General features: G+C 51.2%; 1 long non-coding RNA gene across 1 annotated transcript in view; it reads right to left on the bottom strand.

Annotated features, from left to right (window-relative positions):
- The window catches only part of LOC132417522 (uncharacterized), a 32,941-nt gene extending 19,536 nt beyond the window's left edge, over positions 1-13,405 (bottom strand). Inside the window, exon 1 of the long non-coding RNA XR_009517862.1 lies at positions 13,281-13,405. This is a non-coding gene — a long non-coding RNA (uncharacterized lncRNA). The remainder of the gene's footprint in view (positions 1-13,280) is intronic.
- Between the last annotated feature and the right edge of the window lie 1,593 nt (positions 13,406-14,998).

Below are 14,998 nucleotides of genomic sequence, written 5' to 3'. Positions count from 1 at the left end.
GTGGGTTCCTGCCCCGGTCCGGGAAGAACCCACATGCCGTGGGGCGGCTGGGCCCGTGAGCCTTGGCTGCTGAGCCTGCGCTCTGCAACGGCAGAGGCCACAACAGTGAGAGGCCCACATACCGCAAAAAACCAAAACAAAACAAGGGCTTCCCTGGTGGCGCAGTGGTTGAGAGTCCGCCTGCCGATGCAGGGGACACGGGTTCGTGCCCCTGTCTGGGAGGAACCCACATGCCGCGGAGTGGCTGGGCCTGTGAGCCATGGCCACTGAGCCTGTGCTTCCAGAGCCTGTGCTCCGCAACCGGAGAGGCCACAACGATGAGAGTCCCGCATACCGCAAAAAAAAAAAAAAAAAGAAAAAGAAAAAGAATACTGTGAAAATATGCATTCTATATTGGGAATTCCCTGGCTGTCCATGGGTTGGGACTCTGTGCTCCCACTGCAGGGGGCGCGGGTTCAATCCCGGGTTGGGGAACTAAGATCACGCACCCTGCATGCTACATGGTGTGACCCAAATTTTTGTTTAATTTAAAACAAATATGCAGTCTAGCCAAATTAATGTACACATTCAATGCAATCCTTACCAAAAGTCCAATGACATTTTACATAGAAACAGAACAAATAATCTTAAGTTGTGTGTGGAACCACAAAGGACCCAGAAGAGCCAAAATGACCCTGAGGAAGGAGAACGGGCTGGAGGCGTCTCCCTCCCGGATTTCACACTACATTACGAAGCTACAGTCCCCAAAAAGTGTGGAATGGGCCAAAAACAGGCACACAGACCAGAGGAACAGAGCAGAGAACCCAGGAATCAACCTACAGGTATGTGGTCAGTTAATTCACAAGAAAGGAGCCAAGAACATACACCAGGGAAAGGACAGTCCCCTCAATAAATGGTGCTGGGAAAACCAGACGCCACACGCCAAAGAACAACACTGCACTCTGTCTACACCACACACAAAAGGGGCCAAAAACCCAGTTTTCCACATCAAGCCCTTCCTCTCCTGGGTCCTCTGAAGACATACACCCTCAGCGGTCAGCCACGCACAGGAACCTTCTGCCCACTTTTCCTCACCTTCTCCCTCAGCAGCATCACCTCCTGGCAGGTCCTGAGGAGACCAGGCTCCTGTCAGCATGAACTGGACCCCACAGTGTCCCAAAGCTGAAGGCCCAGCGGGTCCTGAGGAGACCCGGCTTCTGTTAGTGTGGACCCGACCCCGGCTTGTTCCGAAGCCCGGCCATCAGCGTGGACTCAGCCCCACGTGTTCCAGAAGCCAAAGCCCCAGCAGGTCCTGAGGAGACAGGGCTCCTCTCAGCATGAACATGAACAGCATGATCTGAACAGACATTCCGCCAAAAAAGATATACAGATAGTAAAAGTCATACAGAAACAAGCTCAAGGGCTTCTCTGGTGGCGCAGTGGTTGAGAGTCCACCTGCCGATGCGGGGGGCACGGGTTCTTGCCCTGGTCCGGGAAGATTCCACGTGCCGCGGAGCAGCTGGTTCCGTGAGCCATGGCCGCTGAGCTTGCGTGTCCAGAGCCTGTGTTCTGCAACGGGAGATGCCACAACAGTGAGAGGACCGCGTACCGCAAAAAAAAAAAAAAAAAAAAAAAGAAAAAGAAACAAGCTCAACATCATATACCATTAGGGAATTACAAATTAAAATCATGAGCTATCACAGCACACCTATTAGGACTGCTAAGCTCCAAAAATATGACAATACCAATTGCTAGAGGGTGAGGAACAAAAGGAACTCTCTCTCATACCTGGGGGGATGCATGTGCAGCCACTTTGTAAGACAATTTGGCAGTTTTTTCCAAAGCTAAACAAGTCTCATGTTGGGATCCAACAATCACACTTGCAATATTTAGGCAACTGCTTTGAAAATCTGTGTCCAAATGAAAAGAAGGATGCAATTATGAAGAGCAGCACTTCCATAATGGCTAAAAACTTGAAGAAATCAGGATATCCTTCAAAAGATGAATGCATAAGCAAATTGGGGTACATTCATGTCAACGCGAGTAAAATACGCCACCCCAAAATATGTCTCTCTGGCATAAGGATTATTGGTCTGCTTTAAAAAAAAGGGCTTCCCTGATGGCTAAGTGGTTAAGAGTCCACCTGCCGATTCAGGGGACACAGGTTCGAGCCCTGGTCCGGGAAGATCCCACATGCCGCAGATCAACTAAGCCTGTGAGCCACAACTACTGAGCCTGCACTCAAGAGCCCGCGAGCCACAACTATTGAGCCTGTGTGCCACAACTACTGAAGCCCACACGCCTAGAGCCTGTGCTCCGTGACAAGAAAAGCCACCACAATGAGAAGTCCGCACACCGCAATGAAGAGTAGCCCCTGCTCGCCACAACCAGAGAAAAGCCTGCACGCGGCAATGGAGACCCAATGCAGCCAAAAATAATACATTTTTTTAAGAAATCTCAGAAAACTGAGATTGCCGTTTTATGAAGGACATTTACAACAGAGAAATCTCCATTTATAAGGGTATGTCCCTCTTTGCACCCAAAATGGAAGGATAATTAAATATTAGGTAACTCTTTTCAATGGGGAAGTCCTGACTTAAATGTGCAAACAGTCATACCCTTGTTTACTGTGCTTTGCATGATAACCTGCCATAACTGGCCTTCCCCCCTTCCCCAGCATCTTTCTTCTGTTTTTAGCTGAAGACAGTATTTAAGGGGATGGTTTTGGTCATTTCAGGGCGTGACTCAGTTTTCCATGGTATCCCCCCTGTATTCAGAAGGTATACATGTTATTAAACTTCGGCTTTTCTCCTGGTAATCTTTTATTACAGGGGCAGGGGGGGCCCTCAACCAAGAACCTAGAAAAGTAGAGGGAAAATTGTTTTTCCTCCCATACACGTGCAGTGGAATACTACTCAGCAGAAAAGAAGGCACCACCAACCTATGGAAAGACATTGATAAATCTTCAGTATATACTGCTAAGTGAAAAACTTCAGTCTGCGGAGGCTGCACACAGTATGACCCCATTGATGACATTCTGGGAAAGGCAAAGCTACGTAGACGATAAGCAGATCATGGGGTGGGGTGTCTGAAGTAGTCCACATGATACTCTAGGGTGGATACCTGTCACTATGCATTTGTCTAAGCCCACAGATATGCATAGCCCAAGGGGCCAATCATAATCTATTCAAATTTAGTTATTTAGGATGTAGGAATGTTGTAGGATGGAATACAAAATGTCACAGAATCTAACTGTATTAGAAATATATGGAAGCAACTCACTGTAGGGGATGGGATAAAAGGTGCTGACCTAAGTCACATTTGGAAATGAATGGAATCTGTAGACTAAAGGCAAAATGGACTGTATATAAACAGTGGGCTTTATTCTACGAAGTTCTTTCCAGGGTGTAGTAGCTAACAATTCTGAAACCTCTGCACATGTAACCTGGAAAGGAGCAATGCACAGATAAATGGCAGATGGTGGGAGTCAGGGAGCCAGCCACAGCCTTGCTGTGGGAGTGGGAAGTTACAGATAAGCAAGGGGAGAGCCTCTGCCCTCGTAATACTGGATCTGGGCTTCCAGGGAGGATGCTGACTGGCCGGGGGAAACACACAGATCTTCACGCTGGGAAGACCCTGCAGGCACAGGAAGTTCACGCCGCATCTTTCCACCCATACCTGCTGGAAACACTCAGCCCTCCATAATCAGTCAATTGCAGCGTTTAAGACATTCTCACCCCCAGGCAGATAAAGGAGCGTGAGGGTCTTGCTTACCCCTAAGCTGTCCCAGAATCCAGGCCCTGGGTGTGGAGCCAGGTTGGGGGTTCCTGGGCCTCTGACCAGCAGGTGAGAGGAGGGAGGAAGACCGGTCCTGAGGACAGAGGTTCCCTCAAGTCTGTGAGCCCAGGAGCCCCGATGGGGCTCATTCCCAGTGCGCACATGGGCGGGGCCTGCAGTGGTTCTCTTCCCCCTGGGCCCTTTGATGAAGCCATGGCAGCACTGGGCCCTGACGTCTCCTGGCGGTGTCTCAAACTCTTACACAGCAGTTTTACAAAGGAACAGGAGAATGGAGCTGAGCCCCTGACGGCCACTCCTTTGTGGCTCTGAGTTGCTTCCACCAGGACCGCAGTCACCTGCACATAGTCCGCTGTGACCTACCTGCCCCCATTGGCCTTTCCCCTCCCTCCCTTTGATGATTCCCGTGGCATTTCCAGCCTGGACCCCTCTCTCAGGCCAGACGCCTCTGTCCAGCCACTGCACCCCCATCTCACCTTGGGGGCTAACAGGCCCCTCAGAGGACTGGGCCCACAGCTCCCCACACCCAGGAGCAGCCCCACCTTCCCAGGTTGCCGAGCCCAGGCACCGGGTGTAATCAAGCAGGACCCTATTGGGCCTTCCCAGGACAGACCCCTCCCCCACATGCTCTGCTATAGCTCCTCTCTGAAGTACCTGGATAACAGTATCTGATACACGCTTCCTGAGTTGTTTTACAGATGCTAAAACCACCACCAAGCGGAAGAACTTAACTACTTGATGATCATGAACATGTAGCCCCGGAACTTCTAGCGCCTAAGAATTTATAATGTTAACCGCCTGTTACCTCACCATCAACCAGAGAATTGTGCACCAGCTGATCACATACCCTGCGACGCCCCTCCTTCACCTGGCCTTTCATATTGCTTTACTGAAATCCTTCAGGGAACTTGGGGTTTTAGAGCACAAGCCACCTGGCCTCCTTGTATTGGCACTTTTACAATTAAAGCTGCACTTTCCTTCACCACACCAGGTGTCAGTAGACTGGCTTTACTCTACTCGGGCAAGCCGACCCACGTTTTGGTCGGTAACACTGGGGCCTCCCAGGCTCCCACCCTCCTTGTGCCCCAGTGACTCTCATCTGCTCCTCCAGTCTTGTTGCAGCAAAAGTAGAAATGAAGTTTTCCTTCTCCTGAGAACAAGGAAAACAAAGGGAGCAGCGAACAGGCTAGAGAAGAAACATAACCTGGCCTGAAAGTGTTCATCACTCCTTGTTTTACTTTGTCACTAATGTGTAATAACTAGATTTGTACTTTTCAAAGCTAACCTCACTCCCTGACACTATGTAATTTACATTTAGCACACATCACCCCTGACTCTGTGTGAGTTACATCCCCTGCCTCTCACTCCCTAACCTTATTATGTCCAGCACTTACATTCTATATGCCCCTCATAACAAATCACCCCCTATAGTTTTTGCATTTCAGAAACGAGGTCACCGCCGATAAACCAGAGGCAAACGTATGACATTACCAGACTGTTGGACCCCAATTACCACGCGGCCTGATGCCAGCTATGACTGTTTTGAAATAATGCAAAGGAAAGGAAGAATGCAAGACCTTCACTACTTTTATCGTCATCCTATACCCCAGACTGCGAGAGTCCCACATATAAAATTTTCCCTGATTCTCAAGGAGCTGGGGGGTGCCCAGTTCTTGTGGTGCTAGCCAGCTGTGTCTTCCCTTCTGCCTGGCAGAAACATAAAGCCACCTCTCTCTTCCTCCTAAATCCCTGTCTCCGAATTTCTGTTTGGCCTCGGTGCACAGGGAAGCCGAGATTTTGACAACAGTCTGTGGCCAGTTCCCACACTAATTCCCCTTTATGCCCACAGCCCTGGCCCAAGCCTGATCTTGTGCCTGGTTCCTCCATCAGGCCTGACAAAGCTCCCTGCCTGCACGGTGCGTCTCACATCCCACCGCAACCTGGTCTTTCTGAAGCATAAACGAGACTGACTCTCTCCCGCCTGTAATCCCCCAAATGTTTCCCCACTTTCGCTAGGGTATCTGCCGGGAGAGACATCTGCCAAGGCCCTGAGAGTCTCCGGCATCCCCACTAGGCTGCTGGCTCCTGAGTTCCCTGACAATGAGCACCTCAGCAGGCCGGGAGACACGGCAGAAAACCCCAGAACTGCTCACCTCAGGACTGGGCAGGCACTGCCACAGCCTGATCAGAGAGAGCAGAGAAGGGCTCCCCAGCTGGGACACAAACTCTGCACGAGTGGCCTCTCCTTGAGCCATTACATCAACTCGTGTGACTTGAGGGAAGGAAGGACTGAAGCACACTTGGTTCCTAAGGAGGATGGTATAGGCTCAGTCACGTCCGTCCAAATTCACATGCTGAATCCCTAACCCCCAGGACCCCAGGATGTGGCTGTATTTGGAGATGGGATTTTTAAAGAGGTGATCAAGGTAAAAATGAGGTCACCAGGGTGGATCCTAATCCAATAGGATTGATGTCCTACAAGAAGAGATTAGGACACAGATAGGCACAGGGGGAGACCATGTGAGGACCTGGGGAGAAGATGGCTGTCTAAGCACCAAGGAGAGAGGCCTCAGGAGAAGCCAGCATGCACACACCTTGATCTCCGACAGCATCCAGGACTGGGAGATAGGTCTGTTACCCAAGCTGCCCTGTCTGTGCTATTTGTTACGGCGGTCCTGAGCAGACTCACACGCAGGGTTAACTCAGGGCTCAGACTGGACAGAGCCCACTCTCCATCCCCCTGTACGTGGGTTACAGGAACCCCAGGAACTGAGGAGGGGGTCCCTGAGGGGAGGCACAAGATAGAAGATGCTAGGCATTAACATGGCTGCATTCATGTTAAACGTGCCTGAAGTCCAATCACACGAGATGGTTTTGTCCTGTATGTACATCGGCACCTTCAGTCTGAACTGCAGATCTTTGGCTTCACCAGCTCCACTGAGAGCATTAGCTTCACCTGCTGTGGACCGTCTCCTATAGGATTTCCAGAACCACAAAGCACTGAAGCTTCACAGGACCCAATGTCTGTGGGCTACCGTCCAGGTGACCGTCACAACAGGGCTGCGCAGCTGGCCATAAGAACCCATTTCCCTTTTTCCTGTTCACAGTTACCCTGCACCTCCCAGCCTTCCCACCTCTTCCAGCTGGGGCATACTGTCTCCTGTTACCAAGGGAAACAGGTGAAGTTGGTGAGGGCCTTGGCCAGCCTGCATCCTACAATAGAGGGCATGAAGCCCAGCTGTTCACCGCACCCTGCTGGTTGGAGACCTCACCTGGAAGCAGGGAGGAGAAACAAGGGGGCCAGAGCTTGGGACCTGACACTCACCTGCCCTGGACTCTCACAAGAAGGGGACAGACACATCTTGAGCTCCAGCCCAGTTTTGGGAGACACTTTGTTCCAGCAACAAACTTTACCTTAAAACCCAAGGTACTTTACAAACCCCTCCCCAGCTGTCACAGAAAGTCAGGCTTCATCTCATCACACTTTTCTCAAACCCCAGCTCATGCTGAGACCACCACTCAGGTGATGGTGCTTCACAGAAGCCCCTTTAAAAGATCCCTCGAGTTCAGTTCTCCCAGCCCTGCCTTCAGTTTAAGGGAGAAGTTTCCTTGACAAACCTTCTCAGTTTCCTTGACAACCAAGCTTCGCAATCTCCCAAACTCTTCTCCTTCAAACATTCCTATTCTAGGCTGGATGAGCCTAAAGAGACAGTGCTGTCATCACGTGCCAGAAACCGATTCCAAGCCCGTAGTTATTGGTTACATGATGCTATTGATGATGAAATCCAGGAAAGCCCGCTTTCCAATATAACCATTTCTGGACTCGGCACTGGGTCCCTTTCCACGGACAGAGTGGAGTGGCTGTTTCCACGTGCCCCGTGGTAGAAGAGCTCACCTAATGCAGCCAGGACTTCATCCTTTCCAGGTGATTCCAGGGTCCTCACTCTGCCCAGACCCCACCCACATGGCTGCTGTCTGTGCCAGTCTATACGGGACCTTGGCAATCTCCTAAAATGAGGGCTATTTTATACACAGACAATGGGTTGAATGCTGGCCCCGAAAGATGTGTCCCCCCCAGAACACGTGAACAGGACCATATCTGGGAAAAGGGTCTTTCTATATGTAGTTAAGGATCTCGAAGTGAGGTCATCTTGTGTTAGGGTGGCCCTCAATCCAATTGAGAAAGTCCTTATGAGAGACAAAAGAGGAGAAACACAGACACAGAGCAGAAGCCACGTGAAGACAGAGACAGAGACGGGAGGGATGCAGCTGCAAGCCTAGGAATGCCTGGAGCCCCCAAAAGCTGGAAAAGGCAGGAAGAACCCTATCCTGGAGCCTTTGGAGAGACTTCTGTCCTGCAACACCTTGATCTCAGATGTCTGGTCTCCAGGACTGGGGGAGGATGAATTCCTGTTGTTTTGAACAACCCAGCTTGTGGTCATTTGTTACAGAAGCCACAGAATGGTCACACAGACCCTGCTCTGTAGGATCCTGGAGTGCGGGCCTCATTAAAGGCCCACAGAGGCTGGGTTACAGAACCCTTAGGGTCAGCATTGGGCCTCAGAAATACTAAAGCAGTGGCTGGACACCAGAATGTTGAGGGGTCAGTCAGAAGCTCATCCCTAAGGGTGCCGGCTGCACACGGCCTCCCCTGGTTTTTACGCCTGTACCTGTTGGGGATAAGTATTTCCATCCTGATTCATGACTTCTGATGTCACCCTTCACGTTGCTAATCAAGAACCCACTAGTTATACAGATGAAACCCTATCAGGGCACTTGCTCCAGTGGTAAACAATTCTGAAGTTGGTCAGAGGTGGGGAATCGTCTCCCATGCAGCCAGCAGCTCCCCCGCAAGTAGTGTCCTCATCGCAAGGCTGGGGGATGGTGCCAAGGCGTCTGTGAGTAAACGTGAGCTGAGCCCCAGGCCAGCTGCTGCTGAACTGTTCCCACCCTTCCCAAGTAAAACACCTGAATGTGTTCAAGGACTTGAAAGCCTAGAGGAAAGGGCTTGGAGTCACACCAGCCACAGCACGCAGGCCGAGTTGGTGCCTGCAGGCCAGCCAGGATGGTCCTGGCCCCGGGCGCTCTTCTGGAAGCTTTCCATTTCCCTGCCTGAGGTACCCCTCCTGTCCCGGCCCCCACTGCGTTTTTCCTTCCTCACCTCTGCCCGCGGAGAAATTCCAGCAGAAGGTATGGGCGACACATCCTCTCCTTTAGGAGGTGGCAGCCCGGCAACTCCTGAAGAAAGTCCAGCAGAGCCCCACTCACACTGGGCCACCAACAGAGCCGTGGCCCCTCACTCCCTCCCAGCAGCCCAGCCCCGAGACTGCTGACAGGGCAGAGAATATGGCGTCAGGCCCAGCTGCAGGGGCTCTTGCTGCCTGGAGCGGTGTTTATATTGACCTCAACGCAGGCACACCTGGGGAGGGCTGGCCGGCAGGGTCAGGCTGCCCAGGTCAGCCAATCCTCACCCCTCAGGGTCTCACAGTTGCATTCTAGCCAAATTCTAGCTCTCACATTCCTGCCCCAGAGCACCTGGGGTCGGGGGCAGCAGACCCAGGCTCTGTTCCAGCAGAAGCTCCCTTTCTGTGAACAGGTCTTCCCCCACTCCCATTATCCTCACTGGAGACCCAGGAGGCCACAGCATCGGGGCACCTCCAGCACCAGGACCCCACCCTAGGGAATCTCTCAAGAGCAGGGACCAGGCCTGCAGGTGGAGGGGAGGAGGGAGCTGGCCTCTTCAGGATCCCCGGGGCTAGGAAACCTCTTACGCAGGAGGGCCTTGGACTCAGCTTAACTGCCACCCAGGGTCTCCTAACCCTCCCCTGGTAGGGGGGGCCCTTCAGATTCCAGGGCCCCAAGATCCTCCCCACCGACTTCTGACCCCAACTGCAGAGTAGGGGACCCCCTCCGCGCCTTCTTTTTTCTTGCTCCCAGAATTCCCTGAAGCTGTTATACTCAGGGCGGGATCAGGGCTGCTCCCTGCAGGGCCAGACCCTGATGTCCGGCCAGACCCCAGCTGGCAAGAAAAAGGAAGCCCCGTCTCCGCTGCTGAAAACACCAGTGTGGGACGTTTCCCGTCCACTTCACCTGGCGGGGAAACGGGCACACTGAAGTGGAGAGTGATGGGGTGGAGGTGGGAAATGCGGGTGCTCGGAGCCTGGAGAGGAGGGTTCCTGAGGGGTTGAGGTCACAGGGTGCAGGAGGGGGCCGGGAGATGGGCAGGGGGACGGGCTGTGCGTGTCCGGAGCACGTGCACCCTCGCTTGGGCCGGCCCCCTGCCCTGAAGGCTGCGTCTAGTAACACAGGGGACCCTGGAAGGGGGTTTGCTGTGTGGCTGGTTCACTAAAGCTGGGTGTCTGTGGGCACATGGGCCCAGCTGCAGTCCCGGTGAACACACTGTTCTCTCCAGAGAAATGAGGTGGACACTCAGTCCCCGGTCTGTGGATGGTCTAGTCCTCTGGGTGTCTTGTCTCTTCTTGGGGGTCACTGGGGCTTTATCCTCACTCCGTGGGGTACAGGAGGGGAGGGATGCACACACCCCGGGCTCACTGTGCCTGGACTCCTGGGGAGGACCTCTCTGGCCCACATGTTCACAGACCTCAGTCACCCCTGCTCGACACTCCCCTCCAGAGACTCGGCAAGAGGACCTGCCCTGTGAAACGGGGTGCCTGGGTCGGGGGGCTTGTGGGTCCCTCCTCAGATGGCCACACTCAGGTCTTGGGGTGGGTGCGGTGGCCTGTGACCACTCACCAAGTCACCACGCTGCTGCGGCTCCTTTCTGGGGCCTGAGATGCCCCAGGGGTGGCTGGGGCAGTGGGGGAGGTTGCTGTGATGGGGAAGTGTGGGACGGAGGTCCTGGGCCCTGGGTCCCTCACCGAGGAGGAGAGGGGGTCATGCCCAGAGGGGGGGAGGCCGGTGACGGTCCTGGATGTCAGCAAGCACAGCGCCACGCCCCGCAGGCCAGGTGTGGGATTCCTGTGGCCCCAGCACAGAACACCAGATGGGAGGCGGGGTTGGGACAGGGGACGCTTCCTCTCAGGCCTGGAGGCCAAGGTCAAGGTGCTGGGGGCCCACTCCTCCACGGCTTCTGGGGTCAGTCAGTCCCAGGCCACTCCCAGCCCCGTCTCCGTCTCTGCCATGACATCGCCTTCTCCCCCGTGTGTCTGGGTCCAAATGCCCCCCATGAGGACGCCCGCACACTGGTCAGTGACCTCAGCTCACCCCGGGCAGCTCTGTGGTGGCCCATCTGCACACAAAGTCCCATACTGAGGTCCCGGGGAGTCCGTCTTCTGGGGCCTCTTGAGGTGACAATCCTCGTGGTCGACACAGCTCGTGGGGGTGTGTGGGTCCCCCAGGCCGGAATCCAGAAGTCTCATGGAGGATGGGGTGTCCTGAATCAGGGAGGACAGACGGACGGGCAGAGGGGGGAGGGAGGCCGAGGGGCGGTCAGCCCTGCCCTCCAAGGATGGGGAGAGTCTCTAGCAGGCCGGGCCAGAGCTGGCGAGGGGACGCAGTGGTCAGAGGCGGGCGGCCTGGGCTGCAACGTCAGGGTCGCTTAGGGCAACCATAACCCAGCCCCAGCCCTAATGCTGACCCTTCAAAGCACCAACACCAAGCCACATCTAATCAAGTCACACAAATACATCATGAGAAAGAAAAGTACACCAGTATACCTTAGAAATATGAACGCAAGAATCCTCCACAAAATTAGAACAACATGGAGCCAACAGAACATTAAATGGATGATGTCATAAACAAGTATCTCTACACTGGAAATGTCAGGTTGTTCAACATATTAAACCTAAGCAATGTACTGAAGAACTATAAAGAAGTGAAGTCAAAGCACATGATCCTATCAATTATTGCAGGAAAAGCTATAATCAAAATCCAGTGCTATTTCATGATACAAGCACTCAAGAAAGTAGGAATAAAAGGAAGTTTGTTCAATATGAAAAAGAGTAGTATACAAAGCCACAGCAAACACCATGCTCAATGTTAAAAACTGAAAGATTCACTCCTGAAATCAGGAACAAGGCCAGGAAGCTGGCCTCCACCACTGATAATAGTGTACTGGAAGTTCTACCCAGAGTTTTGAGGGAAGAAACCAAAGGCATCCATATGTGAATGGAAAAATTAAAACTATGTCTATTCACAGAACACAGATCACACCATCTTAAATATAAAACTTCCTATAACAACAAAAAATATTTGACTAATCAGTAATTCAGCAAAGTAACAGAAAAAAATATCAATTCACAAAAATCTATCTTATACATATATACTAGCAATAAACAATCTGAAAAAGAACTTATGAAAACAACTCCATTTTAAATAATGTCAACATTAATATTTAGGAATATATTTAATGAAGATACAAGACTTGCTTTTCTGTATGTAAAGCTGTCTGTACGTTTGAAATTACTGGAAAGTCAAGTACTTTTCAAAACACCATGTCAAAACCATGCCAGAAAGGCAGAGGAAATATCAAACTTCCATGCAGAGGCCAAGCCTTACCCAGATCCAGTTCACCCCAAGTCCACATGTCATTTAGAGGCACTGTGGAAAGACTTATTAGGACTTCCCAATATAAAGGACTTCCCTTTCTTCCCTGTTGTGGATGACCTGGATGTGGTAGAAACAGTGGGATTTTGGAAGTTCAATTTTCCACACCATTCCACCAAAAAAACTTGATAGAAATAATAAATGAATTCAGTAAAGATGCAAAATCAGTACACACAGCTCAACTGCATTTCTAAACACTAATAATGAACCATCAGAAAGAGAAAAAAAAACCCTATTTACAACTGCATCAAAAAGAACAAAATACCAAGGAATAAATTTAACCTAGGATGTGAAAGACCTGAAAACTTTAAGACACTCATGAAGACATTGAAGAAGACGCAAGTCGGTGGAAAGACTCCCCGTGCTCATGGAATGTAATAATTACTGATGCTAAAATGTCCGTTCTACCCAAAGCGGTGCACACAGGGAAGGCAGGCCGTCCTGAAATTCCAATGGTGTTTTTCACAGAAATGGAGCAAATCCTCCTAAGATGTGTGTGGAGCCACAAAGGACCCCGAAGAGCCAAGGCGACCCTGAGAAAGGAGAACGGGCCGCAGGCATCTCCCTCCCTGACTTCACACTTCATCACGAAGCTACAGTCCCCAAAACAGTGCGGAACTGGCTCAAAACAGGCGCACAGACCAGAGCGACGGGACGGAGAGCCCAGAACACATCCTGCACGGTGGGGGGGGGGGGGGGGGGGGCGGCCGTTAAGTTACGACAAGGGGGACAAGGACACACCAAGCGGAAGGGCAGCCCCACGGTAAACGGTGCGGGGAAGACTGCACACCCCATAACCCACGCGGCTCCACCGCACACCAGCCTGACCAAACACCCAGCTTTGCACACCAAGGCCTTCCTGGGTCGCATGAAGACGGACCCCCGCAGCCGTCAGTCGCCCCCAGGAGGCTTCTCCCCACTGTTCCTCACTGTCTCCTCACCTGTTCCTCCGGCGTCGCCTGCGTCCTCAGGAAACCCAGCTCCCGTCAGCGTGGACGCAGCCCCACGTTGTCCTGAAGCCGAAACCACAGCGAGTCCTTGAGGAGACCGAGCGCCCGTCAGCAGCCAAAACCCGGCGGTGCCTGAGGAGACACAACTCCCCTCAGCTGCGCTCAGAGCGCGTTCCGCAAAGAACGCGCATGCCCTGTGGGTCACAGAGGCGGGATCAGCGCCACCCTGTGGTCGGTGCGGGAAGTGCAGGCCGCCCCTCCCTCACGGGTCACTGGAGACAGAGACCCTGCTGGCAGAACTGCTGAACCCATTAAATTGTGGAAATCAAACAAATGAGGACAATATCCCATAGCTTCTCTAAAGTAGTTAATGAACAATGAATTGGAAACCAGATGGAATAAAATGAATGTAGACACGAGCTTTACAACTTACACCAAATTCACACAAAATGATTCAGAGACAAGTTTGAAATGCAAAACTATTCAAAATTATAGGAGAACACATAAAAGAAAATTGATATGAGCTTGGGCTTGGTCATGCCCATCACAAGATTTGTGGTTTTAACGCACAACACAAAAAAACAGTCCAGAAAGAAAAACAAGGGATTCTGTGGACTTTATAAAATTAAAGGTTTCTACTGTGTGATAAACCTCATTCAGAAAATCGAAAGACAACACACACTGGGGGGAAAAAACTGCAAACATATCTAATAAAGAATTTGTCTCAAAATATACAAAGAACTACAACACAACCCCATTAAAAATAGGGAAAGCTCTAAATAGACACCTGGTCAAAGAAGGTACAGAGATAGTATACAAAACTATGCCCAGGACAGGGGGACAGAGAAACAGTGGTCCAGTTCAACTCCCTGAGTCATGTGTGACCCAGGACTAGTCCTGTCCTTCCTGGAGGCCTCAGAGTGATGGGGAGGGAGGAAGGGGAAGATGGCGGATTCTGCTTAAACCTAACTCTAACCCCGACCACTCACACCACTTTCATTCAACATGGACTAGGAAGTCCTAGACATAGTAATTACATGAGAAAAAGAAATAAAAGGAATCCAATGGCAGAGGAAAAAGTAACACTGTCACTGTTTGTAGATGAGATGATGTTTTATATTTCATTTATTTATTTATTTATTCATTTATTTATTCTGGTTGCGCTGGGTCTTAGTTGTGGCAGGTGAGCTCATTAATTGCGGCAGGCAGGCTCCTTAGTTGTGGCATGCGAACTCTTAGTTGTGGCATGCATGTGAGATCTAGTTCCCTGACCAGAGATCGAACCCCGGCCCCCTGCATTGGGAGCGGGGACCCTTAACCACTGGACCACTGGGGAAGTTCCGAAACGATGTTTTATTTAGAAAATCCTTAAGGCCCCCCAAAACAAATAGAATTCATTGGAGAATTCAGTTAAGTTGCAGGATAAAAAATTAACCTATAGAAATCAGTTGCATCTCTATCCACTGGCAACAAACTTTCAGAATGAGAAATTAAGAAAACAAACGCATTGACAATGGTATTAACAAAAATGAAATACCTAGGAATACATCTAACCCAGGAGGTAAAAGACCTGTACTCAGAAAACTGGAAGACACTGATGAAAGAAACTGGAGACGACACAGACAAATGGACAGATATAATGTGTTCATGGATTGGAAGAATTCATATTGTTAAAATGATTCCACACCCCAGAGCAATCTAGAGATTTG

The sequence above is a fragment of the Delphinus delphis genome, chromosome 21 (assembly GCF_949987515.2).
Source record: "Delphinus delphis chromosome 21, mDelDel1.2, whole genome shotgun sequence".
Classification (NCBI taxonomy): domain Eukaryota; kingdom Metazoa; phylum Chordata; class Mammalia; order Artiodactyla; family Delphinidae; genus Delphinus; species Delphinus delphis.
Note: the sequence above shows the minus strand (reverse complement) of the source record. Positions and strands in the feature narration are given on the sequence as shown.